Below are 11,775 nucleotides of genomic sequence, written 5' to 3'. Positions count from 1 at the left end.
AAGCTGGCTTGGCTTGGAGGACTGATTTAAAGAGACAATGCCTTGCCCAATCCAGCTGATGGGGTGGTGGAGGCTTCAGGAGCCATACGATATGTGTGAAAAAACCATATGTGGCTCCCGAGCCACAGTTTGGTCATCCCCACAGTAGATTATACTGACCTCAATGGACCGAGGGTCTGAGTCATTATAAGATAGATTCATGTGTTCATCATGAGAATTGGAAGTGGGTCTTTTGGGGGGGATGGGGAGGACTTCCCAAAGGAGACACAGCCACAGTAAACCCCTAGAACTTCCTAGACCAAATGCCCTCTCCCCCTAGACATGCAGAGCATCTTCTTTTTGGTATTCCTTCTGAGTCCTTTAAAAAAAGCACATTCTCTGAAGTGGGAGAAGGGAGTGGCGGGGCACTTTGCAGGAAGGAAGCCATTAAATCTGTAGCACTTTGAGAGATTAAATGCCATAACTTACGGCCACTGAAGTTTTTGCAAAATGTGATAATGTAAGAAAACAATTAAAAAGAGTTATCTGAGGGTGGGCGATGGTTTTATTGTGATGGAGTGCGCAGTTAATTGATCACTGCCTTGTAAGACTGGGGGGGGGGGGGGAGCTTCAGTGGAGCTGCAAATGGCAGCCCTGGAGGAAGTCCGAAATGGGGAAGAGACAAACCGTTGTAATTGGGGCAGGGAAAGCAAATAATGGACACCCTGAAGACAGCAAACAGGCTGGGCAGAGAAGAGGTCAAAGCTGCAGCCAGATTCTGCACTCACAGGAAAGGTTGCAGGGCTTTTTTGTAGCAGGAACTCCTTTGCATATTAGGCCATGCCCCTCTGATGTAGCCAATCCTCCTGGAGCTTACAGTGGGCCCTGTATTAAGAGCCCTGAAAGCTCTTGGAGGATTGGCTACATTGGGGTGTGTGGCCTAATATGCAAAGGAGTTCCTCTGACCAAAAAAAGCCCTGCGAAAGGGTTACACCCAGGGTGGGACCTTGAGATCTCCTGGAATTACAGTTGTTCTCTAGATGACAAATAAGTTCCCCTGGAGAAAATGGCTGCTTTGGAGGACACTCTGTGTCACAAGGTGACAAATACCCAGATGCCATCAGGAGGTCCACCGCTGGAACCAGAACTCCAGAAGCCCTCCCAGAGAAAGTATCTTCTTTTCTTCCAAACTATTGTTCTGTTCAGAGCTCTTTTTGTAGAAAAAGCCCAGCAGGGACTCATTTGTATATTAGGCCGTACCCCCTAATCCCAAACCAGCCAGAACTATGTTTCTGCGCATTCCTGCTAAAAAAAAAAAAGCCCTGGTTCTGTTCAAATGGAAACCGGATTCAGATGCGAACTGTTACCAGTTAAGTACATGTACAGCTTAACACTCATGATGTCTAAGTATTCTAGCGGCAGATTGCAATATCATTCCAATTATTGAAGCAAGGTCTTTCTGGGTCTTGGTCTCGGCCAATTCAGACTTCTTATTGCCTAATTAGATGGAAGTGGTGAGGGGGAGGGGTTGAATGGTCACCTGAAAATAACCTCTGGGATCATTACCCTCCGGTTGAAGGAGAGGTACAGGGCAGAAGCCTGAGAAGGCAATTACGCTTTTCCCTTTTGACCCGAAACCTAATTTTACAGGCTTAACCTTCGTGACCTCACAGCTTTACAGGTTAAGCCTGGAATCTGGAAGCCGCATCTCCCTGAACAGTTCTGTTTGGCCTCACTTGAGGAATGAATGAGAGAAGCATGGTGCCTTCCTGATTGCCTCGGGCAGGTGCTTCCACCAGGTGAGGGCCACAACAGAGTGCACACTAGTTCAAGCAGTCGCTCCACTTGACAGGTGGCACCCTCAGCAGGCTCTGCTTGGATGGATGAAGAAGCTCATCAGTGGCTATTAGGGTTGCCAATCCCCAGGTGGGGGCAGGGGATCCCCCAGTTTGGAGGCCACCCTCTCACTTCAGGGTCATCAGAAAGTGGGGGGGAGGGAAACATCTGCTGGGCACTCCATTATACTCTGCAGATTGATTCCCATAGGGTATAATGGAGAATTGATCTGTGGGGATCTGTGGTTCTGGCAGGGGGGGCCTATTTTTTGAGTTAGATGAATCAAGTTTTCAGCCTAGCATCTGGTGCCTGTCCTCAAAACACTCCCAAGTTCCAAAAAGATTGGACCAGGAGATCTAATTCTATGAGCACCAAAAGAAGGTGCCCCTATCCTTCATTATTCCCAATGAAGGGAAGGCATTTAAAAGGTGTGTGGTCCATCCAGGGGAGGGACGGTGGCTCAGTGGTAGAGCATCTGCTTGGGAAGCAGAAGGTCCCAGGTTCAATCCCTGGCATCTCCAAAAAAGGGTCCAGGCAAATAGGTGTGAAAAACCTCAGCTTGAGACCCTGGAGAGCCGCTGCCAGTCTGAGAAGACAATACTGACTTTGATGGACCAAGGGTCTGATTCAGTATAAGGCAGCTTCGTATGTTCATCATCATCATAATATGTTCTTCATATGTAAACGTGATGGCCAGAGTTCAATAGTGCTTGTCACAACCTTGCTTCTGGCTCCACTCCCAAAGTCCCCAGATATTTCTTGAGTCTGACCTGGCAACCCTAGTGGCAGTCACAAAGCCTAGATAGATATGTCTGGGGCAGTGATGGTCTGTATTTTTGGTGCTTGGGGGACAACAGTGGGAGGGCTTCTGGAGGTCTGGCCCTGTTGGTGAACCTCCTGATGACACTTGAGTTTTGGCTACCGTCTGATACAAACTAGTTTCTGCAGTAGCTGGTGCAGAACGCAGTGGCCAGACTGTTGCTGGGGCTCCCTAAATGGGAGCACATACAGCCTGGGCTGCGCGAGCTGCACTGGCTGCCAGTTATATACCGGGTTCGTTACAAAGTGCTGGTCATTACCTTTAAAGCCCTATATGGTCGAGGACCTGTCTACCTTAGGGACCGTCTCTCCCCATATGAACCCCAGAGAGCACTGAGGTCAGCTGGAAAAAACTTGCTGACCACCCCCGGACCAAGAGAGGTGAAGCTGCAATGTACCCGCAATCGGGCCTTCTCCTCTGTAGCCCCGAGCCTATGGAACCAACTCCCAGAGGAAATGCGGGCCCTGCGGGACCTTGAACAATTCCGCAGGGCCTGCAAGACCTTCCTCTTCAGACTGGCCTTCGCTGAAGAAAGAAGCTGCTAAGGATAACCGCCACCACAAAAGAACGAATAGCAATAGCACTTTTATTAATTTAATTTAATTAATTGATTAATTTTAAACTCATTAGAATTTTTAAATGTTGGATGTAACTTTGTTTTATATAATGCTGTTAGCCGCCCTGAGCCTGCTCCGGCGGGGAGGGCGGGATACAAATAAAATTATCTATCTATCTATCTATCTATCTATCTATCTATCTATCTATCTATCTATCTATCTATCTATCTATCTATCTATCTATCTATCTATCATCTATAACTTTAATGCCAGTAGCTCAGAAATTAGAATTTCTGCTCAAAAGACTCCACAGCTTAGAGGAAGTATTGGTCTGGGGCAATGATGCTTTGTATTCTTGAAGCTTGGGGGGGGGGCAACAGTGGGAGGGCTTCTGGAGGTCTGGCCTTGCTGGTGGACCTCCTGATTGCACCTGGGTTTGGGCCACTGTCTGACACAGAGTATTGGACTGGATGGGCCATTGATCAGATCCAACATGGCTTCTCCTATGTTCCTGTGTTCTCAAGTGGTGATGGAGCCCAAGAAGAGAGGCAGTCCTGCAGATATAAAGGCCCTTGAATGTAAGCTGGTAACAGATGGTAGTCAATAGAGTGGGGTTGCCAGCTCTGAGTTGGGAAATTCCTGATTTGGAAGTGGAGGATCTCAGCAAGCATGTGATGGCATACAGTCTGTCCTCCAAAGCAGCCATTATCTCCAGGGGAACTTATTTAATCTAGAAAACAACTGTAATTCCAGGAGATCTCCAGGTCCCATCAGGAGACTGGCAACTCTATAAGAGGGACTGCAGAATGGCTGTAAGATGCTTGGTCTGCCTAGCTCCTGACAAGAACTGAGCCACAGCATTCTGCACCAGCTGGTGTCTCTGAGTTGACTTCAAGTTACACCTCTTTAGAGTGAGTTACAATAGTCTAGCTATGGGGTTGCCAACCTCCAGGTGGGAAGGAATAGGCAACAGCTCTTGTAAAATGCACCTCTTGTCAATTTCCTGTCATCAAAAATCGGCTTCAAAATATTGCTGCTCTGGATTATTAAATTCCTGGAGATTTGGTAGGAGTGGAACCTGAAAAGGGGGGCGGGAGTTGGGGAGGGGAAAGACCTCAGTGGGGTACAACCCCACAGATTCCGCCTTCCAAAGCAGCCTTTTTCTCCAGCAGAACTCATCTCATTTACCTGGAGAACAGTTGTAATTCTGGGAGATCTCCAGATCAGGCAGTTAGTGGCAGCCAAACAGCCCCCCTTTCCTGGTGACTGTTCCAGGTGCTGAAAGTGGTCCAGGGGAGAAGGCTGTAATCCCTTTGAAGATGCCCCCCCCCCCCTGTCCAATGTATGACAGGGAGCCTGACCTCAGCCCCGTCAGGCATCTTTCATAACAAAGTCTGGCAGAGGTGGACTCTGTTCACATACACTGTTAATTGCTAATTGGGGGTGGGAATCTCTTGCATTGTGTTCGATTCATTTGAGGTCTATTTCCTTCATTAATATAACATTTGTTTGTTTTCTTAATTGCATTTGGCAAGGTGTTCCCCCTCGTTTCAATGGGATAAAATTCTTGGGGAATTATATTCTTCACCCAAAGAATCTTCCTTGCCAAATTCAAGGCAAATAGGAGAAAGGGACACCATTTTACAGGCAATTTAAAATGTCCTTTTGCAATGCAGGCCCCGGGAGGTATTTGGCATCTAGTGGGTAGCAACAAACGATCGATCATTCATCCTTGTGCAGGAATCTGCGCACTTGCTCCTAAAGTGGAGGGGGGGGTGTTTAAACAAAAATTGGTCCTGTGCAATGTTCCCTCTAAGGTGCAGGATCTTGTGAGTAAAAATTATTTGTGAGCTAGTGGGGTTAAAGTTGTGAGCTACGGCAGAAATTGTTGTGCTCTTGGGCAATTTTTCTCGAGCCGAGTCAAGAGTGTGAACTGGAGGCGAAAAATCTGTGAGCTAGCTCAAACTAACTCAGCTTAGAGGGAATGCTGGTCATGTGAACACAAAGCAGAGAGAAAGATTCATTCCCCCGCCAGTCCTAGGGGTGCCAGCCTCCAGGCGAGATCCCCCAGAATTACAGCTGATCTCCAGCCTACAGAGACCAGTTTCCCTGGAGAAAACGGCTGTCTTGGAAGGTGGACTCTATGGCATTGTATCCCACTGAGGCCCCTGCTCTCCCCAGGCTCCATCTCCAAATCTCCAAGAGGTTCCCAACCCAGATCTGACAACCCTACCTCCCTCTGCCAGTGGCCAGGAAGGACCTGGCAACCCTACCCTGTTCCCACCTTCACCTTATGTGGTGTAGCCAGTGTGGCGTAATGGTGAAGAGTCTGATTCCCTACTCTTCCTCCCCATGAAGCCTGCTGGGTGACCTTGGGCCAGTCACAGTTCTCTCAGAGCTCTCTCAGCCCCACCTACTTCACAAGGTGTCTGCTGTGGCGAGAGGCAGGGAAGGCAATTGTAAGCCACTTTGAGACTCCTTAGGATAGAGAAAAGCAGTGTATAAAAACCAGCTCTTCCTCTTCTGAAAGTGTACATAGGTACACTAAGATAACGAAAGTGAAACCCCAGGTCCCTCGTTGGTCATTGTTGTGTGTGGGTGGAGTTTAATTTCATCCTCAGTTTTGATTGACCCGTGAGGAGAAAGTCCCCCCACAACCTCTTTGGTGAAACCAGGGCTTTTTTTAGCAGGAATTTATTTGCATATTAGGTCACACACCCCTGATGTAGCCAATCCTCCAGGAGCTTACAGCAGGCCATGTACTAAAAGCCCTGTAAGCTCTTGGAGGACTGGCTACATCAAGGAGCTGTGGCCTAATATGCAAAGGAGTTCTTGCTACAAAAAAAAAGTCCTGGGTGAAACCATCAATCTCTCGCTGAACGGGTTTTACAGAAAAACACTGGCATCTGAACTGGAGGCTCAGATCCTAAAAGGGCAGGTTAGATCCCTGACAACAGGCAACCCTCACCATGTTCTTTCATGACCTGACATGAGCCCCCATCTATACCAGGAGCAGCGCAGCAAAACCTTTTAAAGCGATTGATCGGATTGATTAGTCAATGAAACCCTGCAGCCCCACGATAGGAAATCTTAAAGTAATCTCAAGACCAAATGAGTTACAAAATAGGTTAAATGTCTTTTTGAAAAGCTGGGCCATCTTTGGCTGGTGTACAAGTATGCAAGCTCTAAAGGTTCACAGAATGTCTTACTGGGCATAAAAGGAAAGTCACAAAATGCCATGGATGGATAGAATAAACAATAATAATAATAAATTTATTTTTATATCTCGCCCTCCCCTGCCAAACAAGAACATAAGAAGAGCCCTGCTGGAACAAACCAGTGGTCCATCTAGCCCAGCATTCTGTTTCATACAGTGGCCAGCTAGTGGTCCTGGACATCCATTTAACATGTCAAAGAGACTGAAGTCTAACCCTGCTATTACCTCCTACTAGCATCAGTTTTCGGAGGTTTGCTGCCTCCACATTTGGGAGTTCCTACTAAGTGGAAAAACAACAAAATTCCATCTCTTGAGAACTGGAGATCCCAACTCTGGGATTCATATAATAGAAAAAAATAGAAGACCAGATAATGCAATAAGTCACAACTCCTGCTGTTTCCCATTTTGCTACAAAATGGCTTCCATGTATTATCTGACAGAACACAATTTACTTTCCTCCACGCAATCAGATCACACTGGAATTTTATATATTCTAATTATGTGTTTCTTAGCCATCTCTTTCTATTCCTTTCCCTATCTAACTTCCCTCTTTTCTATTATATATAAAATAGAATATATAATATTATATATAATATATAATATTATATATATAGAAAATGAATATGAGGGGTCCTTTCAGATGCCACAGCTAGCAGCTGTTGACCAAATGCTGGAAACATACCACAGAGCGGTGCCCATACCCACAAAGTGGCGTCATATGCTATTTGACAGCATCACTAGAGCAGTGACCACTGTTGGAGACACAGTGGGTGCATTCACAAATACTCAATAACACACTTTGCAACTGAATTTTTACTGTGTGAGAATAGCAAAATCCACTTGAAGCTAGTCACCATATGAAAGCACCCAGTGTGAGGTTGGACATTTGTTCCCAGGTAAGACCTGGAGATCTCCCAGAATTACAGCTCATCTCCAGACTGCAGAGATCAGCTTCCACAGGAGAAAATGGCTGCTTTGGAGGGGGGACTCTGTGGCGCTGTGCTCTACTGAGATCCCTCCCTTCCCCAGGCTCCATCCACAAATCTCCAGGAGTTTCCCAACCTGGAGCGGGCAACCTGACACCCACATCCCCCTGTCGGTGCCATGGTGGCCACAGTGGCAACCCCAATAACCACAGCACCCCGGAGCTTCACCAGGAAAGAGTCCCTGTGCAAAAAAGATTTTGCTTTCCAAAGGTATGTGCAGCATGTCAAGTGCACAGCATTAAAACTAGGGTGTTGTGGAAGAGGGAGGCTTGTTTCCCTCACCGAAGGCATCACAGTCCCTCCCTGCTGGGGAGAGTCCCACCAGCCAACCAGGAGGGTGGGAAGGCAAAAAGCCCAGGAGAAGGCAAGAATGGCCTGATCTCTCTCTCTCTCTCTCTCTCTCTCTCTCTCTCTCTCTCTCCCTTCACGTTTGGAGAAGCCACCGATAAAAACCTAATCAATGGGCGGCCTTTTAAGTTGCGACGGATCAGTGACCCAGCTAATAGCTCACCTGCCAAAAGAGGAAGTCATAGTCAATAAAGAGAGAAGTCAATGGGAAAAATCTATTAACGAGAGTGAGCAATAAGGGGACCTTTGGTTTCAACAGCAACCTCTGTTGGAAGGAAGCCACCAAACCACGCTCAGGGCTTTTAACTCCCTGTGCCCCAGAGAGATGCCAGGAGGCATCAGTGGTATAGAAAAAGAGGCTGTCCTCCTCTGTCCTTCCTTAGGAGAACAAGATCTGAACACCTTGAATATTGAACCCGCACCAGTGTTTGGACTGCAATGGTCTAGGGCAGGGGTGGAATTCTGGCAGGAGCTCCTTTGCAAATTAGGCCAGATACCCCTGATGTAGCCAATCCTCCAAGAGCTTACAAAAAAAGAGCCTTGTAAGCTCTTGGAGGATTGGCTACATCAGAGGGCTTTGGCCTAATATGCAAAGGAGCTCCTGCTAGAATTCCATCCCTCGTCTAGGGGATTCTACCCAGGACTCTAAATGTCTAATGGCAAATGTTTCCAATGAGTGTAGGAGAGCCCACTGGTATATATTTTATTAGCTTTTACAGATCTTTTTATCCAACTTCAACAGAAGCATTCGAGGTGAAAATGTGACAAGTGTCCAGGGGTTTTAGGGGTACTTAGCTAGACAAAAGCAGGCCCCTCCGTATCCCATTTGGAAGCTGACCTGTGTGGTCCTAGTTGGCTCCCATTGGCCTGATTGCCTCCATCCCCAGCTATCTGCTTGGACTGGAACTGATCATCTCAGCAGTGCTACTTCTGAATTTCTCTACCTCATTTCTGACTGCCTGGATGTGGCTATTTTCTCAGCGCTCATTCACTGGTCTTCCTTTTTGTTCAGACAAGTTGCTTTTGCATGACACTTTGGGTCCAGTACTGCAAACAAACAAGAGCGGGATTTGATGAACCATCCACAACCATTACACCAAACCACTACATCTGGTGAGAGTGAAGAACTCTCAACAGGTAAACCAGGTTTGATTCACCACTGTCCCACATGCAGCCAGCTGGTTGACCTTGGGTTAGTCATGGTTCTCTCAGAGCTGTTCTCTCAGGAGTCATTCTCTCTGAAGTCTCTCAGCCTCATCTGCCTACCTTGCAGAGTGTCTGTTGTGAGGAGAGAAAGGGAAGGAGACTATAAGTCACCCCAAGACTCTGAGTGAAGGGCAGGCTATAAATCCAACTCTTATTATTATTCATTCCCCAGTCATACTCCAGTCATCCTTTTCCCTACTATCAGCATATGCTCCAAACTTGCTATGCTATGGTTTTTCTGGGAAGGTCAGAGTCAAAGACGGTTTGCCCAAAGTATAGACAGAAAGGTGCAGACTTGGTGCCATTTTCCTTTTCTATCCACTGGGACCTGCTATTTCACCACAGTCTGGACCACTGATTTGTGTGGGTGGGTTTTGGGTTTGCTGGCTCTAAAAAAATTCAATAGATGGTGTAATACTACAGCAACTACTATTAAAAAAAAAAAAAAAGTCAACAGAGAGCCCTCTGGTGGCATGGCAGAGAATGGCAGCCAGCAATGAATTCACAACAGGGAATCAGTTTAGGAACTGAGAATACATTATGCAGGTGGGGAGGTATGTCCTGAAGTTCCGTGCTTCTCAGATATGCATGACTCCATTTGGACTGGGTCCAGAGCAATGTTCCCTCTAAGCTGCAGAGTCTTGTGAGCAAAAATTCTACTTTGTGAGCTGCTGGTATTAAAGTTGTGAGCTATTGCATAAATTATTGTGCTCTGGGGCCATTTTTCCTGAGCTAAGACAAAAATGTGTGAGCTGGTGGCTAAAAATCTGTGAGCTAGCTCAAGCTAACTCAGTTTAGAAGGTCCACAGTGCATGGACTGAGAGGTTTAATCCTCCTTCTCTCCCCCCATCCCCTTGCCATTTGCTAAATCAGAAACTGTCTGGACTGGAGGGCATTATGTGCCCATTGAGGACTTCACATATATTCAGGGCTTTTTTGTAGGGGGGGGGAATCACAGCAGGAATTTATTTGCATATTAGGCCACACCTCCTGACACTAAGCCAACTGGAACTGCATTCCTGTGCATTCCTGCTAAAAAAAACCCCTGCATGTATTGATTAGATACACAATACATGTCCAGAGTTGGGCAGTTAGCAGGGCTTTTTTTGTAGCAGGAACTCCTTTGCATATTAAGCTACACACACACACCCAATGTAGCCATTTCTCCAAGAGCTTACAGGGCTCTTCTTACAGGGAATACTGTAAACTCTTGGAGGATTGGCTACATCAGGGGGGTGTAGCCTAATATGCAAAGGAGTTCCTGCTGCAAAAACAGCCCTGGCAGATAGTAACCTCCATGCAGTTTGAGGTTGAGGAAAGGACACAGGAGGAGACTGAAGTCTCCTCTTTCTGCACCGTGTGGTCCTTAATCTGAATTGCTCCTGAGAAACTTGCAAAAAAGGGAGGGGGGAATGGAGCCTTGGAGTGCCTCTGTCTTCAGAGGGTGCTGCAGGGAAAGAAAGAGGGGAGGGACGGTGGCTCAGTGGTAGAGCATCTGCTTGGTAAGCAGAAGGTCCCAGGTTTAATCCGTGGCATCTCCAACAAAAAAGGGTCCAGGTAAATCGGCATTAAAAACCTCAGCTTGAGACCCTGGAGAGCCTCTGCCAGTCTGAGTAGACAATACTGACTTTGAGGGACCGAGGGTCTGATTCAGTATAAGGCAGCTTCATGTGTTCATATGTTCAACCTTTCCTGTGGTTACACCATCATGGTGAAACACTCTCCAGCAATACTCACCTGGCTGGCACTGTGTTTAAAGGGCCAAAATTCAAGACTTTTATTCTCCCGAGCATTCTATGAATAATTTTGGAAGGGATCCTTGTTTGTTTGCTCTGTTGACACACCAGCCCTCCACCAAAGCACCCCGGGTAACTTGCAACAGTAAAATCCACATTGAAGGGAACATAACCACCTATGCCAATAACAGCTTTAAAGGATGGGAGGTGAGTGCCAGATCAGCAAACACACTCAAACGGATTCAAACTCAGGTAGCCAGCAATAAAACTTTTAATGACAAACAGTGCCGCTTAATGCAAAGCTACCTCTCCATTGCAAATCAATCCACTTAGATTGGAATAACTCTGTGTAGGAGTGCACTGGACATCCAGTAAAAGTCAGTAACTCAATCAATATTACCAGTGATAGCTTAGCATTAAAATAATAATATGTGTCCCCCCCGCCCCCCTGCATAAGGCCCTTAGGAAAAGTACATTTTAGAAGGCCATCTAGAAGGGGATGGAGTGAGTTTCTTGAGGCAGGAAGTTCTCAAGCCTGAAGAAGCCCTCTCCAGCATGCCCATCAACCTCACCTCAAACCAGACAGGAATGCACAGAAAGTCAGTCTCCGATAGGGTTGCCAACTTCCAGGTGGGGAAGGGAGCACAAGGCCTAGGGTGACCATAATGTCTGAAGGCCAGCCAGGGACACGTTGGGGGGGGGGAGGTAGGGGTGTGTGCGCGCGCGCCGGGAACAGGAAGTGACGTCACTTCCGGTGACGTAACTTCCGGCGACGTCATGCCACCACAGGAAACAGGAAGTGACATCACTTCCTGTGACATCATTCCCCCCCCCCTGCGTCACCTGCCGGAAATGGGAAGTGACATCACTTCCTGTGACATCATTTCCCCCAAATGACATCATTTCCCCCAAATGCCACTGCCGGAAACAGGAAGTGACTTCACAGCACTTCCTGTGACATCCCCAAAAATCCCCCAAATATCACCGCCGGAAACAATTTTGTTCTGAAATCCTGTATATACTTCATCAGTATATGGGATAAGGCACTTTCTCAACTGTGCTGCATAATGCAGCCTATTTATTTTGTCCT

This window comes from Heteronotia binoei, chromosome 15 (genome assembly GCF_032191835.1).
Source record: "Heteronotia binoei isolate CCM8104 ecotype False Entrance Well chromosome 15, APGP_CSIRO_Hbin_v1, whole genome shotgun sequence".
NCBI lineage: Eukaryota > Metazoa > Chordata > Lepidosauria > Squamata > Gekkonidae > Heteronotia > Heteronotia binoei.
This window is presented reverse-complemented; position numbering follows the sequence as displayed.